The sequence below is a fragment of the Nyctereutes procyonoides genome, unplaced genomic scaffold, assembly GCF_905146905.1.
Source record: "Nyctereutes procyonoides isolate TBG_1078 unplaced genomic scaffold, NYPRO_anot_genome, whole genome shotgun sequence".
In the NCBI taxonomy this organism is placed as follows: Eukaryota; Metazoa; Chordata; class Mammalia; order Carnivora; family Canidae; genus Nyctereutes; species Nyctereutes procyonoides.
Genome location: NW_026575128.1, coordinates 18,011,182 through 18,028,441, shown reverse-complemented (window position 1 = coordinate 18,028,441; position 17,260 = coordinate 18,011,182). Strand labels below are relative to the sequence as shown.

The window sequence follows — 17,260 nt, the reverse complement described above, 5'->3', positions numbered from 1 at the left end:
TGGAACCTCGCCCGAGGATGCCTGCAATAAAATCTGTTCTTGGACCCTCGCTTGCCTTGGCGGTCTTATTTCCATTTAGTTACCAAAAAACCTAACAATTGGCTGTAGAGATCACTAAAAATAAATAAGCTTTAAAATAAAAAACACATCTTAAAAAAAATAACTAAAAACCTAGCCTTGTTATTTTGAATAAGATTATATTGAATTTATAAATCACTTTTGGGGTAATTTATATCTTAAGAATATTGAGTCTTCTCATTAACAAATGTGAAATGATTTTACTTATATTCTGGTTTTCTTTCATCTATCTCAGCATTTGTGTGTGTATAAAAAATCTTGGACATATTTTTCCCTAAGTATTTCATATTTAATGATTCTGTTGTAAATTGAATTACTTTTTAAATTTTTAATTTCTGATGGTTCGTTGCTAGGTACAATTATACATATGTAGATATAGTATAAACAGTAATATATGCAATTAATTTTAATATTTATCTGTGTCCAACAACTTTGCTAGATTCACTTATTATAGCTTTCAGTAGATTCTGTAGGAGTTTTACATAGCCTTTCATGTATTGATTGGGCTAGAATCCCCAGTACAATGTTGAACAAAACTGATGAAAGCAGATGTTCATGTTTGCTCCTAATCTTGCAGGGAAAACAGTCTTGTATTATTAAGTGTGAAGTTTTTCGTAGCTTCCCTTTACCAAGCTGTGGAAGTTTCCTTCTTTTCCTAAGTTGCTGAGAGTTTGTGTCAGGAATGAATGTGGACTTTGTCAAATGCTTTGCATTTTTTAGTAAGATCGTATGATTTTTCTTTTTAGTCTTTTAAAATAATAAATCACATTGATTTTGAATATTAAACCAACTTTGCTTTTCTGGGATAAATCCCCCTGGATTCAGATACATTGTCATTTTTTATATTGTGGATTCAACTCCCTAAAGTTGTTGAGCTGGGGTGGGGGGCTGGATTTCACGTTTTAGACCCTGCCTGGTGCACTAACTCCCGAGTTACAGCTTCTTACTGGGTTCTTCTAGGAGAGACCTTCATTTGTTGATCCACAATCAACAAAACTGGTAGGAGGAAGAAGTAACAGATACTTACCCCTCGGCTCGGGTAACTGCGACTCACCCTCCCCAGGGCCTCACACTCGAAGAGGAAGCCCCTGGCTTTGCCACCCCTCCTCCCCAGATGGGCATAGATCTTCCAGAGTGCACCTGCGGGTCTGAGTTGGGCTGAAGCCCCGGCTACAACGCTCCTCGCCCCCTCCTCACCGCCTCGGATTCATCCTTCCCAATACCCTCTACGACCTCTAGCCTCTCCTAACCCGGCGGGTTATTGCCAGTGCAGATGGCTTTGAGAATGGCTGCAGACTCCCCCCCAGGACCGCCTGGGACCGCCTTCCCGATTCCCGGGCCAAGGCTTTAGGAAGAGCGCTGTGGTGTTGCGAGAGGCTTCTCTGTCCCAGCTCTTCTATAAACTGCCTAAAAGGTCATGGAAAAACCAACACTTTAAAATATATTGATAGCCTCCGAGGAGTAAGTGAACCGTTTAAGATCCGTGCAATCTTGACCTGGAAAGCCCATTTTCAGCTGTCTTTTAGGGATGCATTTGCTCTTAGAACTAAGGCGGTCAATCCCGAGCTCGCCCCAGGTGTGCGGGAGGCGGGGAGGGAGCGGGGAGCCCTAGTTCACCTTGAGGCGCAGAGAAACACGAGGCTGAAAGGCAAACGGAGGAACCTACAGGGACAGGGGAAGAGCCCTTCCTGTTCGCGGCTCCTCACTGCGATCTGGTCCCTTCCAATCACGGGCGGTGGTCTGTGGTCTGCTGATGGCAACCAAGCAGCACTTGGTGACTGCCACCGAGGCCTCGAGGCATGGACCCGGGGACAACCGGCTGGATGTGACCCGCAGGACAGTGAGATGTCCTCACAAGGACTGGAACAGCCTGTGGGAATAGCGTCGGTGCTGCTCCTCTAGGCAGGCTGCACTTGGGGAGCTACAGAAGCCTGAGCTTAGACACCCCAGGCAGGCGACAAGCTGCTCACCTCATGAGCAGCCCCATTTGCACTGCCGGCTGCTCTGGGGGAACAAGGACTCCTCTGTGGCCCGCCATGCACCAGCCAGAGCCCAGACCGAACCGGGGGCCTCTTGAGACACAGTGCCCGCTGTCAAATGAGGGAGGCTCTTAAACGGGGACAGAGTGTCCCGCAGTTGTGCGACCTGCGGGGGAGGGGGGGGGCGCAGCTGCAGGGACCGGAGCCAGTGGGCGCCGCGGACCGTCTCCTGTCACTTCCTGCTGACACGTCTTCCTGCAGACGAGGAGCACAGGTGTCGTGGGCCCTGGAGGAAGGCCTTGGAGTTCGCTGGCCAGGCCAAGTCTGTCGCCGGGAGCTGGGCCCCATCCCCTGGGCCGGCTGGGGGGAGGCAGGGTCGGGTCCGGCCACCTGGGAGACGCCCAAAGTCCGGCGCTGTCCCGCTCCCTCTGACAGCACCAGGAAGCCACCTCCAGCGATTCGGTTGCGGTGGGAAACCACAGAAGGGCTTCGCCTCCTCCGAGAAATACTGCGCAGAGCCAGGCGTGCGAGCTGCCCGCTGCCTCAGCTGGCAAAAGGACTGCAGAGTGCCCTGGCGTCCTTGGGCGGTGGGTCAGTGGGTCAGAGCCCGCCCTAGGGGACAAGCACCTGCAGGTGTCCTCAAGCTCCATCCGACGCGTCAGGGTCCCTCCAACCTGGGATGTCGTGGCCTTCGCCGGCTTGAACCTTCCTGTGGCTTCCTAAGCAATGTGTGGCGAGACCGAGGGAAGGCCAGCAGGGATAAAACAGAGCCGACCCTCACAGAGGCCCAGTCCCCTGTTCCAAAACTCAGTCTCTTGGGGAAACACTCCCCTTTAAGGCCTGGGCCTGGGTGCCAGATGAGCAATTCAGAGCCTACGGAGAACACCTGCTTTGGCCACGGGCCCTGCTGTCCTCCGAGCACTTCCTGCACTTGCTTTTAGGGTCAGGACTTCAGAACAGGAGTCTGTGCGGCAGACCCGAGATGCGAAGGAAAGAAGTCACCATCAGAGTAAATAAGCAGAAGCAGCCAGGGCGTGTGGTAGCGTGGCCGAGCGGTCTAAGGCGCTGGATTAAGGCTCCAGTCTCTTCGGGGGCGTGGGTTCGAATCCCACCGCTGCCAAGTGGGAGTTTTGCCAGCTCAGAAACTGAGGTCAAAAGATGATGAAAATGACTCCGGTGCTTGGATAGGGTAGCACTAGACTGAGTCTAGGGTGGGGGAGTACATGAGGGTCGAGGTCCAGCTTTCAGATCAGACGCTCAAGTGCAGGGAGCACCTGTTTTCTGGCCGGTAGAGGAGGCTCACCAGGAGGTTAGGGGTTGGGAAGAAACAAATTTTAAAGACTTGCCAGTGGCATGTGTGTTCCCAGAAGTATCTGTCACATGCAGATTGATAGGAGGATTGATAGAAGGACCAGGAAGTGCTTTTTCCTTGGTTTTACTCCCCTCCCCCCCCCATAAATGGAACAGCACAGAAGCTTTGCAGCCAGTCTGAGCGAACTTCAAGACACAACTCCTTTGGCAAGAGCACAGGGCTCAGACCCTTGGGTCTGTACCTTTGCAGCGAATATTAGAGTTTCAAGGGGGCTCCTTGGTCCTCCGGCCCCCATTGGCCCTATAGCTCTAGCTGCCCCGCTCCCCTTTCTACCTCCACAATCCCAAGCCCCATTTCTGCTCTCGATGCAGCATCTCCCCTTTCTCCCAGGTCCTCTGTACCTGGAAGGAGAAGGGAGGAGAGGACCTGAATGAGACTGTCAGCAAGGAGGCAGTACTCATGGCAGGAGGGCGGTGTTTCACTTCTTGGAGGCTGCAGTCAGGGATCCTTGACAACCAATCTGGACCTGAGCTCACTGCTCCTACGTGGGTGCTCTCAAAGAGCCCGAGAAAGTGTCAGTTCTGAATCTGAACTCCTATTAGACATTTTCACCTCCTGAACTATAAGAACTTCTGGACCTGTGTGTGTGGTCTGGGGGCTCCGGAGACCGGGTGGGTGGAATTTGGTGTCTACTGAAACCCTAGTTCCATCGAAGAGCTGCCTGTCCTAAGAGTGTCTCTTCAGAGACCTTGTGAAGGAGAGAGCGCCTTCTGGCCGAGGGGAGTCTTCTTTTCAAGGTGGTGTCCCAAGAAGCAGAAGTGCCATGTCCTTAAAAGTGATGAAGAGAAATCTCAAGTTTCCCTGCGGACTTGTGGATCTAGGGCTTTGAGTTGGCGGCGCTCCCTCTTCTGCTTAAGCATTCTCACTTCACAAAAACCACAAGTCCCGTCTGAAGAGGGCGTTCAGGGCCTGTGCTGCCCCAGCCGACCTGGAGGGCAGGGAACCGGCGAGGCCGAGCCCGGGATTAAATTCCCCGCGGGGATCTCAGACACATCTGCATGACATTACCGTTTCCACAAGCCCTTTATGATCCCATCATCAAATAAAAATAATGTGTCCTGGCCGCAACAACGGGGCACACACAAGGCGCGCCCCCACTCACGCTACTCGGAGCCTCCACGCGGCTCTTTCTAGGTCTCTTGGCATCATGCTAACAAGTGGGGTAAAGAGCTGAAATTTGGGTGCGGGGTGGTGAGTGGAAGGGGACATTTCTCTTCCCCCCCTTCCTCCCCTCCAACGCTCCTAGGAGGTGACGTAGATCAAGGTATGTGTGTCTTCTACAAATTAGTGGGCGCCTACTTTTTGCCAGGGATTGTGCTTGGCTCTAGGAGGCAGGTTGGTCTTCAGGGATTTCACTTTCTACAGTGCCAAGAACCGTTTTCTCAAAAAAGGTGAGGCTCAACTCAACCACTCTCCATCTAGACTAGAAAATGTGAAAATAAGCAAAGAGGGTAAGTGTGAGGTAACGTGCGGAGAGGTCCACGCCGCAGGGTTTGGGCTACAGTCTCTTGGATTTGAGAGTCTGAATTCCACCACCGCCAACGCTTTGATGTTTTTTAAATAAAAAACCAGCTGCTTAAATTTCTCTCACATGCTAAAAGTTTGGTACAAAAAATGTGATCAACAGCAGGCGCCTCACTGGTGGGGCCTCAGAACCCTGCTGTGTACGTGTCGCTGACCCCCCACTGAGAAGACACATAAATATGCCTTTTCTATAGTCGACAGAGAAAAGAGTGTCGCTGCTCCATGAAATAATTGCAATAGTGTGGTCTCTAAAAACCATTCTGATTAAGAAGAACTAGGGCTTCTTAGAAGACTGGCTGATTTCATACTTGGGGCAGGAAACATACACAAAGAGCTGGCAAAAAAGCAAGAATTTGAGCAAACTACTGGACCAAATCAGAAGTTCTCAGGAGCCATCAAGTTTCCACTGGCCAATGATGGAACAAACTGATGACCAAAAAGAAATCTTACTGCAATATATTGAATATAAAAACATACAATGATCTCTTAAATGCAGAAAGAAAAAACCGACTCATTGATCACCAGTGGGGATAACTCAGAAGAAAATCATTTAATCTGGAATTTGGCAATTAATGGATAAGAATCAAGCATTATCCCTGCCTACTGTATGTAAATTCTGCGTAAGATAACCAAGTAGTTCTAGTTGGTGAATAAAAGTTCTACGAAGAGGAAAGTTAGCCAGTAAGTACAGAAGAAATATAACATTGGAAATCATGATGTAGCTGTGATGATGCTCACATTGAACCATAAGTTGATGAAGGAATTTACCATGGAGGGATCAGCCTCTCCATGGGTGAACCCGCTAACACCAACATTCAAAATTGAAAGATTATGTGCTCTTGAGGTGACATACAATGCATGAAGGACATAGGCTTGTTTCTGAAGTACTTTTGTGAAATTCTAACCTGAGTTTAATCAAGCATTAACAGTTAAGGTTCTATTTTCAAGAAATAAAAGAGCAGTATAAATTACAACAAAAGAACACATTAGACTAAAAAAGAAGATACAACATTGTCCAAAACACATCATTTAATTTCTTTAAATTAATTTCCTTTATCTCACTAGCAAGGAGAAGAGAGAGGAGAAAGACGTGGAGAGAGATTGATCTGAAACAGAGGAGACTTGGAGACAAAGCAATCAAATATACGTGTAAAGGGGCAGCCTGGGTGGCTCAGCAGTTCAGCGCCTGCCTTCAGCCCAGGGCGTGATCCTGGAGACCCGAGATTGATAGAGTCCCAGGTCAGGCTCCCTGCATGGAGCCTGCTTCTCTCTCCGCCTCTCTCTCTTTCTCCTCTCTGTGTATTCTATTGAATAAATAAATAAAATCTTTAAAAAAATATACGTGTAAAGTTTGTTTCACTCTTGATTAGATTAAAACTTGTTTAAACGCCATTTTGAGAAAATCAGAGAAATTTCATTATGCACTATGAATTAAATGTTACCCAAAAATGAATGTTACTTTGTTAGGTCTAAGTTTGTAGTTATGTAATAAAGGTTCATATGATTAGAGAATTATGATGAAATATAAATAGTGATGACACATAACATCTGGATTTGCTTTATCATACTTCAGTTAAGAGACAATAGCAGAAGGGACCCTGTCTGGCTCGGTTGGTAGAGCATGCTGCTCTTGATCTCAGGATCACGGTTCAAGCCCAACATCTGGTATGGAGCCTACTTTTAAAAAGAAAATAGAAAAAAAAATTTTTAATAAAAAATAAAATAAATAAAAATAAAATAGAAGAAAAAGGGATAAAGAAATTAGTAAAACCCTGAAGATTGTTGAATTTGGATAATGATTATGATTATTGTGTCACCATTCACTTTATATGAAAATTGATAAAATGAAGATAAAAATGAAATGTCCTTAGACTTTTGAAAATGTCACATTTTTATACTTAGTATTTGCAAAAACCTGATGTGAAACATGAACTTCTACTTACGTAGGTTAAAAACCTTCTCATTCTCTAGAACCACCTAAGACTTATTATTTTATTTTAGTGTCCTGATATGTATCCAGGATGTGTACGTATGATTCCTTTTATATTCATCTTGTTTATCCATGATTGGACTATTTCATTCTGTGGATTAATTCCCATTATTTCAGATTATTGTTATTTTAACTACGTTTACCAAAGTCGTCTTTGTACCCCCTACCAAAACTCCTGTGAGATTACAGTTAGATGTTCAGGATTGACCACTCGTTATTTTAACATTTACATTTTATACTCTGTATCTTGTTATTCTTAATGTTTTGGGGGAATAGCTCTCTTAGAGACTGGTAAATCAGTATATAGAGATATAAATGCACACACAGCAAACGAATTTATTGATTTTTTTCAACTAATACTCTTTATATTTGGGGGAGTCTTATGCCAAATTAAGCGCAGAGTACACACAGAGAGCTCCCATGTAGTCCAGCTGCCCTGGTCCACTGTGTGCTCCCGTAAGGACAACGTGCACTGGTGCCTGTTCTGTTGCAACCCAGGAGACCGTTTTGACGGTTTATTAATAATCAAAGCCCAGAGACACATTCTCACTATGTCAGAATGCCTGTGCACAAAACCGAAGCAGCTTGCTCCCCAAAACGTAAGTAGGCGAGGGCTGCGGGGAAGCGGAGGACCAGAGCCCGGAACCAGCCCGCGCCCCGCCCGCGCCCCGCCCCGTCCTGCAGGTGCAGCCGGCGACCTGCCCGGAGCGACCCCACGCCCTGGGGACCCTCCGCGCGGGGTGGGGGGGGGTGTCGGGGCGGTGAGCTCCAGCAGGCGAGTCTGCAGTATCCGTGAAACCCGTGGGGGGCAGAGGAGTCCCCGGGACCCCGCCGGCGACCATGACCCTCGGTGCGTCGGGAGGACCCGAAGCGGCTTCGATGAGCAGCCGCAGGTGCCAGGGGGACCGCGGGGGGCGCAGGGGAGCCCAGCCCGGCGCCCCCACCCACCCGCCGCGGCCCGACTGTGGGGGGGTGGCTGTGGGCGTGGCCTCCCCGCCCCCACGAGTCCGCCCCGCCCCCCGGAGTCCGTCCCGCCCCCCGAGTCCGCCCCGCCCCCGGAGTCCGCCCCGCCCCTCGGAGTCCGCTCCGCCCCCCGGAGTCCGTTCCCCCCCCACCCCCGGTTCTCACCCGGCAGAGCCCCAAGCCAGGGACGAGGCAAAGAGGGAGAAGCTGACTCCTGGCTAAGCACAGAGCCCAGTGCAGGGCTGGATCCCAAGGTCCCGGGATCATGACCTGAGCCAAAGGCAGATGCTTAACTAACTGAGCCACCCAGGCGCTGCCCCCCAAAACCCAAGATCTCTTGAAATTGTCTTCTCTTTCTCAAACTTCAGCATTTCTTTACCACCTGGGGAGCATTTCTCAGTGAGTGCTGCCTTGAGCGGGGTCCCGGATGCCTGGATCAATGTACTCATCTAATGCAGGCCATCCCCAGTAGTTCTAAAGAAGTTCTAATAAAAAGGTTCACCCTTCGGCAGCCCTGGTGGCTCAGCCGTTTAGGGTGTGATCCTGGAGTCCCGGGATCAAGACCTACGTTGGGTTCCCCGCATGGAGCCTGCTTCTCCCTCTGCCTCTCTCTCTCTTCTCTGTGTATTCTCATGAATAAATAAATAAAATAATAAAAAAAGGTTTACCCATCGATAATGGGATTAATTAGAAGCCAAAACTTTTGTTACTCTCTTCCGTCTCTGGACTCCAGCTAATGCTAATAGCAGTCAGGAAGGATGTAGCCTGGGCTGCCTGGCTGGCTCAATTGGTAAAATGCCCTGAAGTGTCAGACTCTTGATCTCATGGTCATGAGTTCAAGCCCCACCTTGGGCAAGGAGCCTAGTTAAAAAAAAAAAAAAAATCAGATATCTGATAAAGTCAGAGCCGGCTCCACCTTGTGGGTAACTAGCTGTGGGGTTTGTCAGGGAACTGGATGTCCTAGTCCTCAGCACACTGGGGATACGTGAGGTCCTGACTCTTAACCCCGTGTTCTCCAGGCACAGCTCCTCAGGCCCCCTCCATGGGGATATAGCCTATTCTCTTTACCCTTTGAAGTAAACATGTTTTTCTGTTTCCCAAAGTTAATCATTCCTACAGCTAATCTGCTAGATCTCTTAACAAAAGCTGAATGAGACCAAGCCTCCGAGTCCAAGTCCGAGTGCTCCCAGTCCCCCTGTCCCCCAGTTAAACTTCAGTGAGACTCCCGAGTCTTTCTTCATATCATCGCCTCTGACTAACCAGGCTCCGTGGCTCCACCTAAAACCATTCATCACTTTCCAATAAATAAAACTTTCTAAACAGGGGAGGATGAGGTTTTGGAGGCTGGTTGCTGTGACTCGAGACCATGAGGCACCCTCCCACCCCCACTCGTTCTTCCAAGGGACGGTGTCTGAAATGAAAGCCTTGAAAGCCTAGAAAATGAGCAGCTTCTTCCCAAGCAGGGCTTGTTTTCCCGAGGCCCTCCCCAACCCTGCAGCTTCACAGCCCCCATTATGTCGCCTAATAGGGCAGGACTCGGAGTCCCAGGAAGGGCAAGTGAGTTTGGGCCTGTGTTCTGGAGCCTGGCCCAGCCCTGCCCCGGCCTTGCCCCAGCCCGGACCCGGCCCTGCCCCAGAAGATCAGAGCTATGGCCCTTGCTGTGTGGCCTTTCCTGCCTCTCACCCCAACGTCCTACTGGAAATACCAAAGGCCCCAGAGGGCCACGTCCCCAGTAACTGCCTGCCTCAGTTCCCCTGCCTCGCGGCCCTGCACCCCACCTCTGTGACTCCGTGGGCCTGGTCCCTGGTTTATGACCACAGGGTGACAAGGAGGTTCTCACTCCGCTTGATGCCTCTGCCTCCTTTTATCAAATTCCTTCCCATTCTCTCCGACTCCTTCCAGGATCATCCTTTACCTGAATCCTCTCCCAGCCACCCGGGTCTTGGTTTGGCCCTCCTGCCCATGGGCCCTGTTTCTGGTTACCTTTGCCCTTCCACCTGGCGGGTGACACTGAGACGCTTTCTCAGCCTCTTGCGGAGCGGGCTCCTAGAAACCTGGGGGATGCTTTGCTCTTCCCTGTGTCATCGACACCTTGCACGGTGCCCTGCACAGGATACCTCGGCAGCTGACAATGGGAAATCCTTAACTGGCCTCGGGCATTTCAACGTCAGCTCAAGCAAGATGGGAGTCCAGCGAGAGGCCTGCTGCATTGGAAAAAAGAAAAAAGCCCGCAACTACTTCTAAGATGACAACCAAAGAGGACATAGATCCCATGTAAAGAGCCCGGGGTTTTCCGTGATGAGAAGCAAATGAGGAAGTGCTGGGAGTTACACGGTGATGTATTGGAATTAACTCCACTGCTGAGGAAGTCTGATCTGAAAGTTGAAAAAGTATATGAAAAAATCTGCTTGAGGGACACTGGGTGACTCAGCGGGTTAAGCATCTGCCTTCACCTCAGGTCATGATATCAGGGTCCTGGGACGGAGCCCGGCGTCGGGGGCCCTGCTCAGTGGGCGTCTGCTTCTCCCTCTGCCCCTTCCCCTGCTCATGCTCTCTCTCTTGCTCACTCTCTCTCTCTCTCAAATAAATAAATAAATAAACTCTTAAAAAAAAAAGAAAGTATCTGCTTGATGACATTGGAGTAGTAACAAGGATGAGAAGGGTTACAGCCAAAATATGGGAAATATAAAAATCCAGACTGATAATAACTAGAAAATCCCCACATATAAGGAAATCATTCATATTATGAATCTGGTGTAAATTGTATATCAAAAGCAGAGGAGGACATAAGAGAATTACTATAAGCCAATTTCATTCATGGACATGGAAAATTCTATGAAATTTCTATGAAATTCTATAAATTTCTATGAATTCTATGAAAATTCTACGAAATTCACATCAAAAATTCTAAACAAGAAATTAGCAAGCTAAATACTGCTATATATAAAAATTATAACATATCTGACAGAACTAAGCTATTAGATGAAAGTAGGATTGATCTCACATTAGAAAAATCTATTTCACCACTAACAGATCAAGGGAGAAAAGTAATGACTATTTTAATAGATACAGAAAATTCATTTGATAAAATTCAATATCTGTCATGATAAAAACGATAACTTGGAATAAAAGATAATTTCCTTAGTTTGATAAAGGGTATCTACAAAAAAAAAGTCTCTTTGTGTCTTGTATCTAACAGCATATTTAATGGTGAAATGGTGTTAGATTTCCATCTGAGTTGAAACAAGATTTGAATGCCCGCTAATCAATCTCCTATTCAACATCATACTGAAGGTTTTCAATAGAAGACATGAAAATGAAGGAATGATTGTGCAAAAAGAAAATTTAGAGAAATCTACAAAGTAGCAATACTGTTGACACCATTTGTAGGATTTAAGATCCACCAACTGATAATGAATGAACGCCTAGGTGTTTCTCCCTCTTGGCAGGTGGGGTGGCTTTTGATGACAATAGTTAGTCTCAAGCAACTTGTCTTCTCCCCTCTCATCTCTCTGGTGAGATTGTAACGTGTGAGAGCTCACGCACACCTTCTCCCACCCCACAGCTTGCTTTAAGCTGATCCGGGTGTCCAGTCCTGGCCGGAGATGTGTGAGCGCAAGTGATACAGGTGTCCCCTGTGCCAATTCTGTGCTCTCCTCCTCATCCTTGCTGACCGTGCAGGCCTCACATTGAGGAGCCTGGATCTCCAAGGCACTTGTGGGCTACATGAGTGAGAAAGAAATCTTCACTGTAGAAGGAAAAAAAAAAAAAAGAAAGAAAGAAACCTATTATTGGAGAATGAAAGAAAAGCTACATAATGGAAAGACAGTCTACGTTTATGGACTGGAAAACTCAACACTATAAAACTCAGTACTATAAAAATGTCAAATCTCTCAAAGTAACCTATGATCTTAAAATCCAATAAAAATCCCACAGTTGGTAGTGCAAGGTGACACTTCTAAAGTATGGTTATGCTAGGGCCAGAACTAATTAATAGACTCTTGGAGAAGAACAAATAGAGAAGCGTGCTGTGTCGGCTAATAGTCAGAATTACTATGCAGACATAACGGAGTCAGCGTGGCAGTGACACAGGATAGGCAAATAACCCCATGGAACAGTACAATTTAGAAATAGATGAATGGGGGCACCTGGGTGGCTCCATTGATTAAGCATCTGCCTTCAGCTCAGGTGGTGATCCTGGGGTCCTGGGATGGAGCCCGTGTCAGGCTCCCTGCTCAGTGGGGAGTCTGCTCCCCCCTTGCTTGTACTCTCTCACCCTCTCTCAAATGAATAATAAAAAAAAATCTTGGAAATAGATGAATGGTTGGGGCACCTGGGTGACTCTGTTGGTTAAGTGTCAGGCTCGTGATTGTGGCTCAGGTCATGATCTCAGGGTCCTGAGATTGAGCCCCGTGTCCAGCCCTTTGTTGGGCCCCACCCTGGGCATGGAGTCTGCTTGAGATCCTCCTCTCCCTTTCCCTCTGTCCCTCCCAAACTTGCCTCACTTTCTCTCTCTAAAAAATTTTTAAAAATTAAAAAACAGATGAATGGTTGACTACTGATTTATGACAAAGCTTACACTAGGGCAGTAGGGGAGAGAACTGTTTTCAGTAAGTGGTGATGGATCATTTAGCTAACACAATGCAGGAAGTGAACCTTGATTTAAAGCACATACCACATATAAAATGATGAATGATAAACCTAACTGCAAAATATAAAACAATAAAATTTATTTTAAAAAACATAAGAGAATATCTTTCTAAAAAATCTTATTTCAATTCAATTTGCAACATATAACACCCAGTGCTCATCCCATCCAGTGCCTCCCTCAGTACCCATACCCCCTGCCCGCATCCCCTTCCACTACCCAGAGTTAGGAGTCTCTCATGGTTTGTCTCCCTCTCTGATTTTTCCCACTCAGTTCCCCTCCTTTCCCCTATAATCCCTTTCACTATTTCTTACAGTCCCCGTATGAGTGAGACCATATGATGATTGTCCTCTGATTGACTTATTTCTATTTCTATGAGTGGGACATTTTTAATCAGAACCTCTGAGTGGTGTGGACAGATACCTATCTGTCTCTATGTTTATCTCTCTATATTTAATTTCCCAGGGGATTTTAAAGCTGAGGTTGGACTCCACTGACTTCAAGCTTTTCAAAATTTCCAATATGCAACGTGTGTTTCAGCAAGCGTATGTGTATGTGGGGGGAGCACCTTCCCAGATAGTTCCACAACCTCAGATTTCTCCACTCAGCCTTCTTCTAAAAGAAAATGGCTTACTTAGTGTTTACATTTCCATTAAGAAAAAGTGATCCTGGGACACCTGGGTGACTCAGGAGGTTGAGCGTCTGCCTTCAGCCCAGGGCGTGATCCTGGGGTCCCGAGATTGAGTCCCACGTCGGGCTCCCCACATGGAGCCTGCTTCTCCCTCTGCCTGTGTCTCTGCCTCTCTCTCTCTGTTTCTAATGAATAAATAAGTAAAATCTTCAAAAGAAGAAGGAGAAGAAATGAGTCAGACAGTCAATTGGCGTGCCATCTCCAAATCTCTGGCATCCCTCAGTTTGATTCCGGCCCCAAGGAGGTCAATTTTGCCTACAGTGGTTCTCAACCAGGGGCAATTTTGTCGCCTTCCTACCCCATTCCAGAGATGTTTGGAAATGTCTGGAGACATTTTTGGTTGTGACAACGTGGGGGGGGGGGCAAGGGATGAGACAGAGGAGGAGGTGTTGCTACTGGTAATTGGTGGATAGAGGCCAGGGATGCTGCTGAACAATCCACAGTGTGGAGCACGGCTCCCTAAAATAAAGAATCATGGAGCTCAAATTGGTAAGAGTGCTGTGTCCTGAAAGAGGGCTCCCCTCTGGTGAGTGTCAAGCCGAAAGACAGAACCAAGCCAAAAATGGGAAAAGGAAGGGTTTTGCTTGCAACAAGTAAAAGAACAATAAGAATATTTCCCAAAGCAGCATCTCCTGGACAATGAGATTGGGAAGCTTTAAGCTAAAGGTAGATACATATTCATGAAGGGGCTTGTGCAATGCGGGAGCACAACATGGAATTGGGGCAAAAGTCATCTTAAGGTGAATGGATCCAGGCTAAAATCTCTAGGGCTGGCACGGGCAGGATCATCAATTCTCAGGCTCCAGCTGATCTGGTGTTTGAGTGCTCAAAGGGTTTTAGGCCCTGCAAAGATAACTCAAGGATATTCTTCAGGTCAATATTAATTTTTTCTACCTGGGCAAATAATGTTTTATTATTTTTTGTTGTTGTTTGGTTGGTTGGGATTTTTTGTGGGTTTTTGTGTGTGTGTGTGTTTTGTTTTTTTTTTTTTTTGCAAATAACTATTTTTTTCTTTTTTTTTTTTTAATTTATTTATGATAGTCACAGAGAGAGAGAGAGGCAGAGACACAGGCAGAGGGAGAAGCAGGCTCCATGCACCGGGAGCCCGATGTGGGATTCGATCCAGGGTCTCCAGGATCGCGCTCCGGGCCAAAGGCAGGCGCCAAACCGCTGCGCCACCCAGGGATCCCTTTTTTTCTTTTTTTAAATAATAAATTTATTTTTTATTGGTGTTCATTTTGCCAACATACAGAATAACACCCAGTGCTCATCCCGTCAAGTGTCCCCCTCAGTGCCCGTCACCCATTCACCCCCACTCCCCGCCCTCCTCCTCTTCCACCACCCCTAGTTCGTTTCCCAGAGTTAGGAGTCTTTATGTTCTGTCTCCCTTTCTGATATTTCCCACACATTTCTTCTCCCTTCCCTTATATTCCCTTTCACGATTATTTATATTCCCCAAATGAATGAGAACATACATGTTTGTCCTTCTCCGATTGACTTACTTCACTCAGCATAATACCCTCCAGTTCCATCCACGTCGAAGCAAATGGTGGGTATTTGTCATTTCTAATGGCTGAGTAATATTCCATTGTATACATAAACCACATCTTCTTTATCCATTCATCTTTCGATGGGACACCGAGGCTCCTTCCACAGTTTGGCTATTGTGGACATGGCTGCTAGAAACATCGGGGTGCAGGTGTCCCGGCGTTTCATTGCATCTGTATCTTTGGGGTAAATCCCCAACAGTGCAATTGCTGGATCACAGGGCAGGTCTGCTTTTAACTCTTTGAGGAACCTCCACACGGTTTTCCAGAGTGGCTGCACCAGTTCACATTCCCACCAACAGTGTAAGAGGGTTCCCTTTTCTCCGCATCCTCTCCAACATTTGTGGTTTCCTGCCTTGTTAATGTTCCCCATTCTCACTGGTGTGAGGTGGTATCTCATTGTGGTTTTGATTTGTATTTCCCTGATGGCATCTGATGCAGAGCATTTTCTCATGTGCATGTTGGCCATGTCTATGTCTTCGTCTGTTCATGTCTTTTGCCCATTTCATGATTGGATTGTTTGTTTCTTTGGTGTTGAGTTTAATAAGTTTTTATAGATCTTGGAAACTAGCCCTTTATCTGATATGTCATTTGCAACTATCTTCTCCCATTCTGTAGGTTGTCTTTTAGTTTTGTTGACTGTATCCTTTGCTGTGCAAAAGCTTCTTATCTTGATGAAGTCCCAATAGTTCATTTTTGCTTTTTTTCTTTTGCCTTCGAGGATGTATCTTGCAAGAAGTTACTGTGGCGGAGTTCAAAAAGGGTGTTGCCTGTGTTCTCCTCTAGGATTTTGATGGAGTCTTGTCTCACATTTAGATCTTTCATCCATTTTGAGTTTATCTTTGTGTATGGTGCAAGAGAGTGGTCTAGTTTCATTCTTCTGCATGTGGATGTCCAGTTTTCCCAGCACCATTTATTGAAGAGACTGTCTTTCTTCCAATGGATAGTCTTTCCTGCTTTATCGAATATTAGTTGACCATAAAGTTCAGGGTCCACTTCTGGGTTCTCTATTCTGTTCCATTGATCAATGTGTTTGTTTTTGTGCCAGTACCACACTGTCTTGATGACCACAGCTTTGTAGGACAACCTGAAATCTGGCATTGTGATGCCCCCAGATATGGTTTTCTTTTTTAAAATTCCCCTGGCTATTCGGGGTCTTTTCTGATTCCACACAAATCTTAAAATAATTTGTTCTAACTCTCTGAAGAAAGTCCATGGTATTTTGATAGGGATTGCATTAAACGTGTAAATTGCCCTGGGTAACACTGACATTTTCACAATATTAATTCTGCCAGTCCATGAGCATGGAATATTTTTCCATCTCTTTGTGTCTTCCTCAATTTCTTTCAGAAGTGTTCTATAGTTTTTAGGGTATAGATTCTTTACCTCTTTGGTTAGGTTTATTCCTAGGTATCTTATGCTTTTGGGTGCAACTGTAAATGGGATTGACTCCTTAATTTCTCTTTCTTCAGTCTCATTGTTAGTGTATAGAAATGCCACTGATTTCTGGGCATTGATTTTGTATCCTGCCACGCTGCCATATTGCTGTATGAGTTCTAGCAGTCTTGGGGTGGAGGCTTTTGGGTTTTCTATGTTGAGTATCATGTCATCGGCGAAGAGGGAGAGTTTGACTTCTTGTTTGCCAATTTGAATGCCTTTAATGTCTTTTTGTTGTCTGATTGCTGAGGCTAGGACTTCCAGGACTATGTTGAATAGCAGTGGTGAGAGTGGACATCCCTGTCTTGTTCCTGATCTTAGGGGAAAGGCTCCCAGTGCTTCCCCACTGAGAATGATATTTGCTGTGGGCTTTTCGTAGATGGCTTTTAAGATGTCGAGGAATGTTCCCTCTATCCCTACACTCTGAAGAGTTTTGATCAGGAATGGATGCTGTATTTTGTCAAATGCTTTCTCTGCATCTAATGAGAGGATCATATGGTTCTTGGTTTTTCTCTTGCTGATATGATGAATCACATTGATTGTTTTACGAGTGTTGAACCAGCCTTGTGTCCCGGGGATAAATCCTACTTGGTTATGGTGAATAATTTTCTTAATGTGTTTTGGATCCGATTGGCTAGTATCTTGTTGAGAATTTTTGCATCCATGTTCATCAGGGATATCGGTCTGTAATTCTCCTTTTTGGTGGGGTCTTTGTCTGGTTTTGGAATTAAGGTGTGATGCTGGCCTCCTAGAACGAATTTGGAAGTACTCCATCTCTTTCTATCTTTCCAAACAGCTTTAGTAGAATAGGTATGGTTTCTTCTTTAAACGTTTGATAGAATTCCCCTGGGAAGCCAACTGGCCCTGGACTCTTGTGTCTTGGGAGGTTTTTGATGACTTCTTCAATTTCCTCCCTGGTTATTGGCCTGTTCAGGTTTTCTATTTCTTCCTGCTCCAGTTTTGGTAGTTTGTGGCTTTCCAGGAATGCGTCCATTTCTTCTAGATTGCCTAATTTATTGGCGTATGGCTGT

General features: G+C 46.4%; 1 non-coding gene across 1 annotated transcript; it reads left to right on the top strand.

Annotated features, from left to right (window-relative positions):
• Positions 1–3,095: 3,095 nt before the first annotated feature.
• TRNAL-AAG (transfer RNA leucine (anticodon AAG)) lies at positions 3,096–3,177 on the top strand. Its single transcript has one exon. It is a non-coding gene; the product is annotated as a tRNA-Leu (tRNA).
• Positions 3,178–17,260: the final 14,083 nt, after the last annotated feature.